The following is a 13,876-nucleotide window of genomic DNA, read 5'->3' as shown; positions in this document are numbered from 1 at the left end:
CACAGGACCAGTCCTGACCAATCAGAGCTCTTCATACCTCTGCCTGCAACGACTGGTTAAAAGATGTACGTATAACCCAACTGGGCCAACGAGCTTCCATTCTGGTGCTTTTGCTGGTAAAGAAGTAGTCTCTATCTTGGGTTGTTAAGCTGGAAGTATTTCATCCTGGGGCTTTTGGTGGCTCTTCTTGCCACTGTGTGAAGGGAGTCTGCCTGAGAATAAGGCCAACACTGAGCAAAGCATAGCCAAAAGGTGGAGAGAGACAGATTCCAAATGACAGCAACTGGGTTCCTGTACCCAGCTGTGCCTGGCACATAGTAGCTGCTCATTAAATATTAGCTGAATCAATCACCCAGTGATTCAACTTTAGGAGACAGGCCAGCATACCCCAGGTACCCAGCCCACACTTAGGGTATAAATGACTGTCCCAGCCGACCCCCGAGTGGATTCTGGTATGTGTCTCTCTGGAGCCCCAGGGGTGCCCATGCCAGGCAGCCAGGGTCCCTGCAGGCCGATGTGGCCGCCGGAGGCTATGCTGGCCCCTCAGAGACTGGAGTTCTTGAGGAAAACCGACACGGTCAGCCTCTCTTAACGCCCATTGACTGTGGCTGGAGGTGGAGGTGGAAAAATCAATATAAAGATTGGCTTTGGAGGAAAGGAAAAGAAGAAAAGCCCTTCTGTACTTCATCGAGGAGGCAACCGTCGAAAGACTAAGTGGCACGGCTGACTGGCAGTGTCGCATGCCACGCATACCCATCTGTGCGTTCTTGCTCTGCGTTCTGCTCCCTGAGTCACACGTATGGACTCCCGTCCCCACACCTCATTCGTAGAGATGCTCGGCTCCGGACGCCCTGAAAGCCCCTCCCAGACCACATTTCCTCTGCTCAGAGTTTAGGTATTTATCACTCACCTGGTCTGCCAGTGTCTGGCATCAGCGTTGGGGATATAGTCACGAACAAGACAGACAAAAATCCCTGCCTTCAGGGAACTGATGCTCTCGGGAGGGAGTAGGTAAGGAACAAGATAAGTGAAATACGTCGTGTGTTTGATGGCTGTAAGTGCCAAGGAGAAAACACATCAGGGACCAGATAAGAGACGCTGAGTGTGGGATGGCAATATTACACATGGACACTGGGTGAGGGAGCAGGCCATGTGGTTATCTGGAGAAGGAGAAATGTGCTAGGAGATAGAACAGCCAGTGCAAAGGCCCGCACTGGCAGGAACGTACTTGGAGGAATTGAAAAATAGCAAGGGGCCGGCATTGATGGCGTGAGTGAATGAGGGGGGAGTTAATGAGAGACGAGGTCAGAAAGGTAATGGGGGTGGATGATGGAGGAACCATTGTAACTGTTCACATTCTCTGATTGAGATGGGAAGCGACTGGAAGACCCCGAGAAAAGACGTACGCGGAGGCTCCCGTGGTGCTGGGTGAAGAGAGGGGCACGGGCAGAAGCAGGGAGGCAAGTGAGTTAGGAGGTGGTTGTGTTGCTGGCTTGGACCAGCGTCGTAGCTGTAGGTGGTGTGAACGCTCATTCATTAAGTCATCCAAAATCTCTGTCATTCAGAAATCATTCCGTTTAATTAGAACATCTTATAAAAAGGAAAAGAATAAGCTTGTGGCTGGAAAATTCCAAGAGGGTAGGACCTCCTATACCACTTTCTTCTGCAGCCTTAACTTGTTCAACAGAACTGGAAGCTGTTCACGTTCGCTTCCCGTGCAGGCCACCCACGTCTTTCCACCTGAGCAACCTTTTTCTCCTGCTTGGTTCTTGCTTCTCAGACTCCCACCCCACTCTGTAATGCCTGTTGCCACCAGCCTTGGAGCCACCAGCCCTGCCACTGGGGGCCATAAGATTTAGAGGCCGGATGAGATGGAGGTTTTCTTTTCCACAGGCAGGCTGCACAATGTGGTGGCCAGGGGTGCAGGCTCTGGATTCAAGCCCCCACCTTCCCTCTTCCAAGCCATGTGTTCTTGGGAAAATGAAGAAACGTCTCTGGGCCTCGAAAGTTTTCTCAGTAGAATGCACGTAGTAAGACTACCCCCTTCCATTGTGGGTGCAGGTTTGGAGGGGCCTGAAACTTATACAATTTTGGAGGATCTCACCGAGAAAAAAAATTTTTAATTATCAATAAAAATTAGAAGTGAATCTTTATTTGAAAGGGGCCATTGCAAGCTTAAGCTTCAGAAGTGTCACAGGAAACGCACTGCCCTCGTCTGCCCACCTACTCATGCCATCTGAGGAGTAAACAAGGTGATGTTCATTACTGTTTAGTCAGGGCTGGGTATGTAGTTCTTAGCAAGTAGCAAAGTGTTGAGAGTGAGAAAACAGTAATAATAATAATAATAACAATAATAGCAATAGTGATTATCAGCATGGAGTTTGCATAATTTTCTGAGCAGTAGACTTCTAGCTGCAGACCCTTGGACTCTGGGTTCAAATTCTGATGCTACTACCAGCATACGCTGGAGGACACAGTGAAATTATTTGCCCTCTCTGGCCCTTTCTCTTGTTCTGTCTGCAGAGGGCTACAGAGGGATGGAACCAGGACAGGGGAGACCCCTGGACATCCCGACCAGCCTCCCAGCCCTCACTCCATCACCCTCAGGAAGAGGAGAGGAGGTGTGGAGGTCAAGTTCCAGCCCCAGATGAAGGGAGGAGTGGGGGTGAGGAGAGGAGCCTGAGGTTGTGTCCCACGGGCCTGGCTGACCCAGGCTGCTGGTTCTGCCTTCTCCGGGTTGGTTGGAGCAGGCAGACTAAGCGCTTGCTGGGAAGTTTTGCCAGGTTAATGAGTGCACTTGAGGGGACCAAGGTCCAGCTGCCTCTGCTCTCCCCAAGGGGACTGCACACACACTGTGAGGGGCAATAGCAGGCCTGGTGTGGGGACCGGGAAGGCGGAAGGTGTTAGAGTCATGGGGAAGGCAGGAGATGGAGGATGGGGGAGGAGACAGAGGAGGGAAAAAGAAGAAGGAGAGGGTGGAGAGGGGACGTTTCTGCACAGTGGAGGAAGCCTGCCAGTGGCAAATGTTTGACTTCCAAAGCGGATCTGGGCAATGCACACCTGCAGTGATAATCATATTAGCATCAAACCACAAACGTCTCCAAGACCCCACACCGCTTGTGGCCCAGTGACACTGAAACCACAGCTTCATTTTGCAGATGTGCAGACTGAGGGCAGAGACCGAGGGAATGTCTGTATTCTTATGCTATAACTCTTGCAACGGTTAATTGAGCACTTACTATATATGTCAGGCCTTGAGCATGGCACTTTATTTTCAAAAAGTGATGTATTGTTACCGACAGCCTTCTATTTACTTAAGTATTGTCCCATTCACCTATTCATAGCCCCTTGTGTTTCTCATATCAGTGTCTGAGGGATGGAGACCTCTCCCTTTACCTGCTGGGGAAGCTCATGTTGGCAGGTATGTTGGTCAGAGTAGCCCCTCAGTACCTTACCTGTATTATCTCATTTAATCCCTGCAATGGACCCATAGTGATAATAATGTCTCACATCTGTTTCATTCTGTGGCACTGTGGTAGGTGCATTCACACGACTGACTTCCTTTCATCCTGATAGTAATTCTATGAGTTCTCAGGGAATTTTGTCATTCCCATTTTGCAGATGAGAAAATTGAGGCTCAGGGAAGAACTTGCCTTGCTCAAGGCCACTAAGCTAACAAGCTGCAGAGCGAGGTCTGTCTGACCCCAGTATCCTAAGTAAGATCTTGTATGTCAAGTGTCACATCCAGATGTGGGAGGACGGCTGCGTGGGTTCCCACTGAGAACCAGAAGTGGGGCTGTAACAGCAGCCAGTGGACTTTAGGTCAGCTTCAGGAAGGACTTCCTGACACCCCCATGGGCCCTGAGAAGTGCTTCAGCGGGATCCCTGGAAGAATCAGCCTGTCCTCTCTGGCCCTACTTGGAGGCAGGGGGTGGCTCCAATGACCTCTTGAGGCCACTTCCAGCCTGTACTGGACTCCCAAGCTCATGCTTCTCCTTGCCCCTCTCAGAGCTTGTGTTAGTTTTCTAGGGCTGCTGTAACCAAGTGCCACAAATTCGTGGCTTAAAACAACAGAAACGTATTGTCTCGCAGTTCCAGAGGCTGGAAGTCCAAGATCAAGGTGTTATTAGGACCATCTTGTCTGAGGCAGTGAAGGAGAATCTGTCCCATGCCTCTCTCCTGGCTTCTGTGGTTTGCTGGCCATCTCTGGTGTCCCTTGGCTTCTAGGCACGTCACCTCAACCTCTACCTTTATGTTCATATGGCGTTCTCCCCGTGTGCATGTCGGAGTCCCAGTGTCCCCTTTTTATAAGGACACCAAGCATACTGGACTAGGGCCCATCCTAAGGGACTCATCTTGACTAATTACACCTACTACAACCCTATTTCCCAGTGAGGTCACATTCCGAGGGCCTGTGTGTTAGGGATCGAGGGTATGAATTTGAGGGCGCACAATTCAGCTCACAACAGAGCTCAGTCAGGGGCCTGCTTTCCTCCCTGCCCCAGGCTCCAGGCTGGCCTCTCCTGTCCCTGTTCTCTTCCCCCGAGGCCACGGTTCTCTCCATGCCCAGCCACGCCAGCCTGGGTCACTTTCCTTCCCTGCCCCCCTCTCTCCTCCCTCTCCCAGGATGCTGCCCACCCCTCAGAATACTCCTGATGCCCGGGCCTGGCTCAGAGAACATGCTGAATAAAAAATATTTTAAAAGAAATGAATGAAGTCAGCTTTGAACAGTTCTTATATACTCATTCATTCATTCATTTCACTGATCAATATTTACTGAGTGCCTACTGCATACCAGACACTGTTGTGGGTGCTGGAACATGGCAGTGAACACACCAGACAAAAAACTCACATTCTCCTGGGGAGAATGTAGAGAGCAAACAAACAATAAATAAATGATTTGTATGTTAGGAAGTGCTTGGTGGGGTAGGCGTAGAGCAGGATTAGGGGGCAGGGGGTGCCAGGAGAAGGTTGGGGCTCACTTTTAGGTAAGGTGGTCAGGGTAACCTCAGAGAGAGAATAGGCTTTCAGCAAAGCCTTGTAAGAAGTGAGTTTGCTATGATGGAAAGAATGGCCTGGGCAGAAGGAAACAGACAGTGCAAAGGCCCTGAGGTGGGGTCAGGAGCAGAGGCAGTCAGTGGCTGCAGTGTAGGGAGGGAGGGAAGGAATGGTGGGTCGCAGGGGGTGGGGGAGGCCAGAGGGGCCGTGGCAGACCATGCAGCAACTTGTGGGCGGCAGGGAGGACTTGGGCTGTTTCTCCGAGTGAGATGAAAGCAGAGGAGGGATGTGATCTGACCTGTCAGGGTTAGCAGGCGCCTCCTGGTGGCCGAGGGGAGAATGCACTGTAGGGAGGCAGGGTGAAAGCAGAGGACAGAGAGGAGACTACTGCACCAGTCCCAGCGGGAGATGCCGGTGGCTTGGAACAAGGGGCTGCAGGGGAGGTTGGTGGGTAAGATTGGATCTAGTCTGAGGGTTTCACTCACACATTCATTCATTCATTCACTCACTCATTCATTCATTCCCTCATCCAGCCTACCAATAAATATTGAGAACCTTCTCTGTACCAGGCACTGGGGGTACTAAACACTAAGCAAAACACACCTAGACGCCTGCCCAAATGGAGTAGAAGATTAGTGCACAGGCAGCTATTAATCCAATGAGCATAAAATAAACATATCATTGCCGTCTACCACCAGTAGCAGGGAGTCGAGGAGCAGACGCTACCAGAGAGACCGCTATGAACACACGTCTCAGCTGGGGACCTTCTTGTTTGCATTCCTCATCAGGCACATGGAGAAACTGAGGCACACAGAGGGGACATGACTGGTTCAGGGTCACACAGCAAGTCCCTGGCAGAGCTGGGAAAAGAATTGGCTCATGCCTCCCCTCCCTGCGCCTCCCAGAAGGTGGCTGTCAGTTCCCATCACCGCGTCCCCGAGCCCGGGCCTCCCTGGGTGCAGCCACCCGTGGTTTATGACCCCCAGAAGCCCCTCCGAAGTGTCTCGTCAGCGAGGCCGTGGGCCACAGGAGATGGGCTCGTCCCCGCTCGGGCCCAGGCAGCGGCAGATCGATTGCGCGTGTGCCGCCCTGATACTCCATCTCATTAGGGCTTCGTTTCCATCTCCCAGCTTCCTGGCAGCCTTCAAATTATCCCATAAAATTTATTTACTATTTCATGAATACATAAGCAGCAGGCAGGCACAAGCTTTTTATATATTTACACTGTATATATTTCACGGGAGACTTATAGCTGTCTCTAAGGCAGAGAGGGGGAGAGGGAGAGAGAGCGAGCAGACGGAGCTGGCAGCTGGTGGCAGAGGGAGGCGGAGGGAAACGCACGGAGGGCGAGCAGGGATGAGGGTCCCCCGGTGCCCACAGCCATGCTGGGCCGTGCTGGGCTGACCTGAGGCTGCCCAATGGAGGGAGGGGACGCTCCTTGCTGGGACACTCATCCTGGGGCAGTGGAGGCAGGGCAGGGGTCCTGGGGTCTGAGGGTTGGGGCTGAGATTGAGGCTCGTGTCAGTGGTTCTGGGGTGTGAGGCCCCAGCCTTAGAACAGTCTGGTCAATGGGCACTGATTGGCCACAGAGAAATTCTGACCCTGGTCAAGGGCTGGATCCCTATCCCAGCCCCAGAGTCAGCCCTGATCATTGCTCCAGACTGAGTCCTGACCCCGGCTGTAGACAGAGCCTCGATCCCAGTTAGAGACCAAGTCCTGATGACAGCCACAGACTGAGCCCTGATGCCAGTCACAGCCTGAGCCCTGACCCTTGTCGTAGACAGAGCCTTGATCCCAGTTACAGCCTGAGCCCTGACCCTGGTCACAAACTGAGCTTTTATCTTGGTCAAAGATTGACTACTGACCCTAAGCCCAGACTAAGCCCCAACTCTGGTCAAACATTAAATCCTGACAACAGTGACAGACTGAGCCCTGACCTTAATCCCAGACTAAACCTCAACTCACTGGTCCCATTCGCTATCATTCATATATTTATCCATTTAGCCATCTGTCTTTATTGTCATCATTATGACATCATCATCATCACTGTTTACTGAGCACTCACTAGGTACCAGGCCCAGAGCCTGTACTCATTTTAATTTTCTTAATAACTCTCTGAGGTCAATTCTCACTCTTTTATCTATCCATAAGTCCATTGATTGACTAATCATCTAATGATCTCAATTATCCATTCCTTCCTTCCTTCCTTCCTTCCTTCCTTCCTTCCTTCCTTCCTTCCTTCCTTCCTTCCTTCCTTCCTTCCTTCCTTCCTTCCTTCCTTCCTTCCAAGAGGCAGCCCAATGCGGTGGCTAGGAGCATGGTCCCTGGACCCAGAATGGCTGGATTCAAATTCTAGCTCCATCTCTTACCCACTGAAGGACACTGACAACATAATTAATCTCTGACCTGGTTTCTGCCTCTGTAAAATGAACATAACAGTCCTCCCCTTTAAGAATTGGTGCAAAGATGAACCGAGTTAATAGCTGCAACTAGATGTTTACAATAGTGCTGGGAAAGAGCAAGCAGTTAGTGAACGCTCGCTGTGATTCTCCATAGAGCCACTGATTTAACCACATGTACCAAGCCCCTTCTCTGTGCCAGACACCAGGCTTTCAGTGACGAATAAGATACCAGAAAGAACATGGTAACAATGAGCATCGAAATGGTCACTGTGTGCAAGGCACTTTACACTCATTGTTTCAATCCTCTAAAGGGCTCCATGAGATGGGCACCAGTGTTATCACCATTTTACAAATGAGTGAACTGAGACCCAGAGAGGTTAAGTGACTTGTCTGAGGACACACAGCTCACAGGTGGTGACAGTCTGGCTGGTGGGCCAGTGTGCCTAACCATCGGGGGACACTGCCACCTTGCCATCACAGGCATGCAAGGTGAGCAGTGCTATCCAGGAGGGTGTGCAAAGGACTATGGATGGGGGATTGAGCCAAGAGCTCCGCCCAGCGCCAGGGTGGGAGTGAGGTCCACTGAGCTGGACCATCCGACAGAATCTTCTGGAGTCACCTATAAGCCACCAATCCCTGGGGATCTCTCCTGACATCCATCCAACCCCAGAAATACCTGCTTTCCCTGTAGGTCCCTGACTCTCGCCCAGTCTCCCCGGGAAGCTGGCAATACACACGCCACAGGGGACGAGACTGTACGAACAGATCCACCCTGGCCTCCTCCATGCAGAGAGGTGCTCTGTAATTTGCTTTCAGGGTTGAACGCAAAGGCAGCATTGGGCCAGCTCGGTGACACATGCAAGGCCTGAGCTTCGGGGCAGGCACCCACCTCGGCACGGACCGTGTAGCATTTATTATTAATGGTAATAATAATTATAATTGCTTATTGATCTCCCCCAATGCACTCGGCACTCTACCCAGCACTGCGTTCGGGTCACTGCCCAGCAGACTCACAAATCTATGCCCCGTGCAATGCATCGCACAGCGCTGGTGCTCAATAGACATCCAATAATGTGACTGAGGCCACACATACGGTCCTTGCCTGCCACGTCCAGGCGCACATGCTGCTCTGGTTCACGGCTAACCAGAGAGCGTCCACAGCAACCACAGGGAATCTGCCTCTGACCAAGAGCCATGTGTTACTTGCTTTATTTATTTGTTTATTTATTTATTCATTGTTAGCATTTGCCATGGATCAAGAAAATGCTCTCCTGGCAAATAAGAAAAATAAAAGGAAGACACTCTGTTGGTCCTCCAGGATTGTCTGTGACCGCAGTTCTCAACCTTTACCATGCACACAAATGCCCTGGGGGAATCTTGTTAAAATGCAGATTCCCAGGCCCTGCCCCCAGAGATGGTGATCCAGTGGGTGTGGTTCTGGAGAGGGTCGGGAATCTCCATATGGAAAAATACCTGGAGGTGAATCTGGGACAAGGGGTCCCTCCTTGGAGAAACACCAGGGAAAAGTCAGGTAGGAGGATGCATGAGACTCGGAGACCAGACTGAGTGGCAGCCGGAGTGTCTGGGCCAGGGGCCCCTTTCTGCCCTTCAAGGTGTCTGGTCTCCCACTGCCAAGGTCTCCACCCTCTCTGTGCTCTGGCCTCAGTGCTACCACATCACCCCCAAGGGAGGTTTTTCAGGTGACTTGGGCCAGGCAGGGACGGGAGCTCACGGGTCTTCGTTTTACAATGTCTCTTTTTCTTTGTAAAGCACTCTACGGTTGATAAAGCACTCGCCCACATTTTGAAGCACTTCTCAGTTTGTCAAGGACTTTACAGAGCACCCTTCCCCTCATCGCCTTCCGTCCTCACTGCCCTCTTTAAGGAGACTTCTCATCACCATTTGGCAGCTGAGGGAACTGAGTCTGAGGTAACCAGCCCCAGGGCCCTGGCTTTGCTGAGTCTAAAACACACGTGCGCTTCATCCGACTTCTGAGCTCTTTGCAATCAGGGGACCGTGCAGGACAAGACATTTCCCAAAGGTGCTTCGAACCTCAGATGAGTAACCCTGCTGCCCAATGATGGAAGAAAATGCCCCAGCCCCCCGTGGGCCTGTCTGCCCATCTCACCACGTCTGCCTATTTCCTAGCATTCTCCAGCTCCCTCCCTTTTCCAAAAAACTGTCAGCTCTTTCTATCTAATCCTCACAGCCCTGCCACGTGGCCATCTTCGTATCTGTTTCACAGAAGAAGAAACAGAGGTTCCAGGAGGTCAGATCGCTTGCCTGAACTCACATCTACTAGGCAGATGTGGCAAATCTGAATCCAGTTCTTTCTAATTCCTACATGTATGCTCTTTGCTGCTGGGTCGCAGTCTCTGCCCTGTCTTGAAAGGCCGCAGACCTCAGAACCACCCTCGGGTGAGTGGGCACACCGGGTAGAGGGCAGAGGGCCACGTCTCATCATTGAGACTGCCCCCTGGTGGAGCCCACATCTCTGGGCGTTTACAGATGCTACTGCTGAAGATGAGAGCGATTAATTGCAGAGGGAAACAGGAGTGAGGAGGAGGGAGGGAGAAGTGTCTGGGCCGAGGGAGCCTCTGCAAGGTTCCTGTGCTGGCGGTGTGGGGACTGAGAACAGACTCCTCCCAGCCTGCAGGGCTTATGCTCAGGAAATGACCAAAGAATGATGTCAGGAGATCGGCTGGGACTCCTGAGATATGGCAAGGCCACCAGCAGCTCAGAGCCTCCGGGGCCACTCACCAAATCATGTCTCGTGGCCCAAGACCATACTCCCCGGAAGAATTAATCCACCCATCGATCCATCGAACGAATGCATTCATTCATTCATTCACTAACTTAACAAATACCCATTGAGCACCCACCATGTGTCAGGTCCTCTCTAGGCAATGGGGATCCAGTGGGCAACTATGTAGGGGATCCTTGGCCCTTCTACAGCTGATATTCCAGTGGGGAAAAGACATTCTAAACCAAGTCAACAAGTCAGCAAAACCATCTCAGCCAATGACAAGTGCCACACTTAGAATTAAGACACGTTGAGGTGCTAGAAAGGGATGGAGGCCTGAGAGCACGTGGTCAGGGACGGCCCCTCTGAGGGGTGCCACGTACATGAGACCGAGAGGGCAAGCAGAAAGCCCTTCCATGCAGAGAGGCTCCCAATATTCAATCATGACAATGTGATGTACCAGCATTAACCCCTGCAGAGTTTTATTTTTTTAACTTGGAGATAGTCACAGCCAGGGCCATGGTGGCTGACAAGGTCAGTCTCTCAAAGTGACAGGCAAAACACACCTGGTCTTTCGTAACTATCTTGAGCTGACATCAAAAACCGTGTATTGATTAGGACGGATGACAGTGAAATCCCCATGTGAGTATGGGGGGGGGGCAGGAGCGTGCAGGGCGGTGGGAAGCTCAGGGGGACTGGGCGGCTGGGCTCCCCCATCTCTTCCTCTGCTCCTTCCACTTCTGGCAGGATGGCCCTTAGCAGCCTGAGCTGTAATTCTGGCTCTGTCATCTACCAGCTGTGTGACCTTGGACAAGTAACTTTGCCTCTCTGAGCCTCAATTTCCTCATCTGAAACGGAAAGCCCCCTGTGTCCTTGATTCTAAAACATGTCTTTCCCCCTATATTTTAATGAGTCCAAAATCAAGATAGGTCTTTGTAATACACACACATATCCCCCGGGGGTCTTGTTAACCTTCAGATTCTGAGTCAGTAGGCCCTGGGTGGGGCGGAGATGCTGCATTCCTGCCAAGGTCTCAGGTGACAGTGGATGCGAGGAATCTGTGGACCACCTTTGGAGTAGCCAGGGAGCGGTGGACTTCCACATTTAACGTGGTTGCTATTAAATCGAGGGGGCAAAGCTACAGCTGATGGAATTTTCGATTTCAGGAAATGCATTAACCCCGTGTTTCACTTTATTCCCCCAGTAACCCCATAAAAATATTTATAAAGCACCCAGCACACAGCCTGGCACGTTGAAAACATTAATAGATGTTAGCTCACTCCTTTGAAAACCTCAAGTGCTGATGTGGGATGTGAAGGCGGACGCTGGACTTGGAAGGTCCATCTATAATTGGATGAGATCCCCATGAGGCCCAAACATAGGAGGGGGCGGGATGCTGGCAGCTTCTGTGGAGAGAAAAATGTTAATTCCTCTCGCCACCCCCACATCCCCCAGCTCAGGGACGTGTTTGATCAGGTCTGCATCAAACGACACATTTTGCAACAAGACAAAATGGAGCACAGGGGACTCCAGCCACCCCCCAAACACTCCCCACCCCGACCTCCTTCAGACAGACACTGTGCAAAAGCTTCAGTGTCTGTTTCAAAGCGCAGAAGCTGACAAGCACCTGGGCAGTCTTGCCTGCTGTTGAGACACTTGGGAGAGGAAGGGCAGGAGAAGCAGGCAGGGGAAGTTGGATTTTATTTAGGGTCTGGGAAGCAGGAGCCGAGAAACAGGAGCGAAAGAGAGTGAGCTAGGAAGGGAGTGGGAGGGCAGGGCGCTGGTTATAATCCTCCGGCCACTCCTGTAAGGACGACGCTACCTTGCAAAGAGCGTATTCAAGTTTGCACCTTCCAGCCCATTCTCTCGCCTGGTATGAGCAACAGCATTAGGAGGAGGCAGTGAAGGACCTTATTACCTTTTATTTCTCAGCTGAGGAAACTGCGACTTGCAGACTTGGATGAAACGACCCACCAGCGAGTGGTGAACTGGATTCAGTGGACGCAGGCGGTCCAGGGTGGGGCCTGAGACTCTGCAGTTCTTACAGCTTCCAGGTGATGGCAATGCTACTGGTCCATGAACCACTCTTGGAGTAGCGAAGATGTACTGACTTACACCTCTGAGAAACACAATCCAGGCACTGACCTGCCGCCACCCCAGAACGGTGTCGTGTATTTATTCTGCCCCCATGTACTGGGTGTGACTCATCTTCCAGACGTCGCATTGAGATACAGTCCAGGGCAAGGGAGGCCTGGTAGAATTTAGACCAAAAGCGAATCAAGGAAGCTCTTACAAATGGTAAAAAGAGTGGCTGTGCTCACAGCGCACAGAAGTATGTTGAATTAGGGAGAAAAATGGAATGTGCAGAGCAGCCACTGCAGAAGACCCTAATCAGTGTATCGGAACCCAGGGGGGGTAACCAGTAGGCTCGGGTGCCAGACCCCCACCCCTGCGGGGCATCTCTGAGATCCTGGCGCCTGGATACACCCGTAAAAGCACTGAGAAAATCAACCCAAACCACAGCAGGGACTTTGACGCCCCAGCCCTCTGTTTGCTGTGAGTCAGAGCTTCAGATTTTTCCAAGTGGAAGGGACATCACCTTCCCCACCTCCCAGGACATCAGAATTCTCTGGGCCTGTGGTGGCCAGGGTGAGCAAATAAAAACACAGGGTGACCAGTGGAATTAGAATTTCAGGTAGACAACCAAGAATTATGTGTGGTATTAGTTATGCCCCATTGCAAAATGCGTGAACGAGGCCTAAATGTGTCGACATAGGTTGTCCAACCAGCATCCAACTCGCCAGTTCCCAGACCTGTGTGAGGATGGAGCCATGGAATATACACACATATAGCTGAAGAGTTATAAACATTACAGTGTCCTAAATATAATATGCATCCAGCAAATGCCGGCTATAGTATATACCTATACGGGGTGGGGAGGGAGAGAGGGAGGGAGGGAGGCACAGAGACGGTGCTTGGAAATATCTGGTGAGTGGAGGAAGCCATGGCATTCCAGCCTTTTCTCCCGAACTGTTGCTGTGATCACGTCAGTGTCAGAGGCACACAGACAGTGCCATCGAGTTACGATTGAGTGTCTGGGCTCCTGCTTCTCACTGGAGGGTGATGGGAGATGTGCCCTCTCCAGAAGCCTTCTTTAGCCTTGGTGGAAGCCATGGAAGCCCGTGTTCATGATACAATTTAATGTCCCTTCTGCGAAGTGTCTCCAGACAGGGCCCTGCTCTGAGGGGGAGCTGGCGTGCAAGGAATCACCTCGGCAGGGCTTTTCTCCTGCAAGCCCAGAGAAACCATGGTGAGAGGAGATTCAACAGACGAAGCAGATCCTGTCTAATGTGCAATGGGCAGCCTGATGGAAGAATAAACGTCTAAGAAGGTGGGGGAGGGGTAGCAGGGTGGACGTGGACTGGAGGCCTCCTGTGGAATCCAGGTAAGAACTAGTTGGGCCACTCGGCCACTCAGTCTTCAGCCCCCATCATGCGCCTCTGCTCACAACGCCCTGCCCCCAGAGAGAGGGAGGAGCAAGGGACTACTGCCATTCATTCACTCATTCATTTATTCACTCAACCCAAAGTGTATTTATTGAGCAGCTATTATGAGCCAATGTCAGGCACTGTCCTAGGCACTGGCAGCGCAGAAATGAACGGGACAGATAAAGAATTCCAGCCCGGGTGGAGGTGACATTCTATGGGAGGCAGCAGGTGGCAAATAAATAAAT

Source organism: Rhinolophus sinicus, linkage group LG16 (genome assembly GCF_036562045.2).
Source record: "Rhinolophus sinicus isolate RSC01 linkage group LG16, ASM3656204v1, whole genome shotgun sequence".
Taxonomy (NCBI): Eukaryota; Metazoa; Chordata; class Mammalia; order Chiroptera; family Rhinolophidae; genus Rhinolophus; species Rhinolophus sinicus.
The sequence above is the reverse complement of the archived record's forward strand: the minus strand, read 5'-3'. Positions refer to the sequence as shown.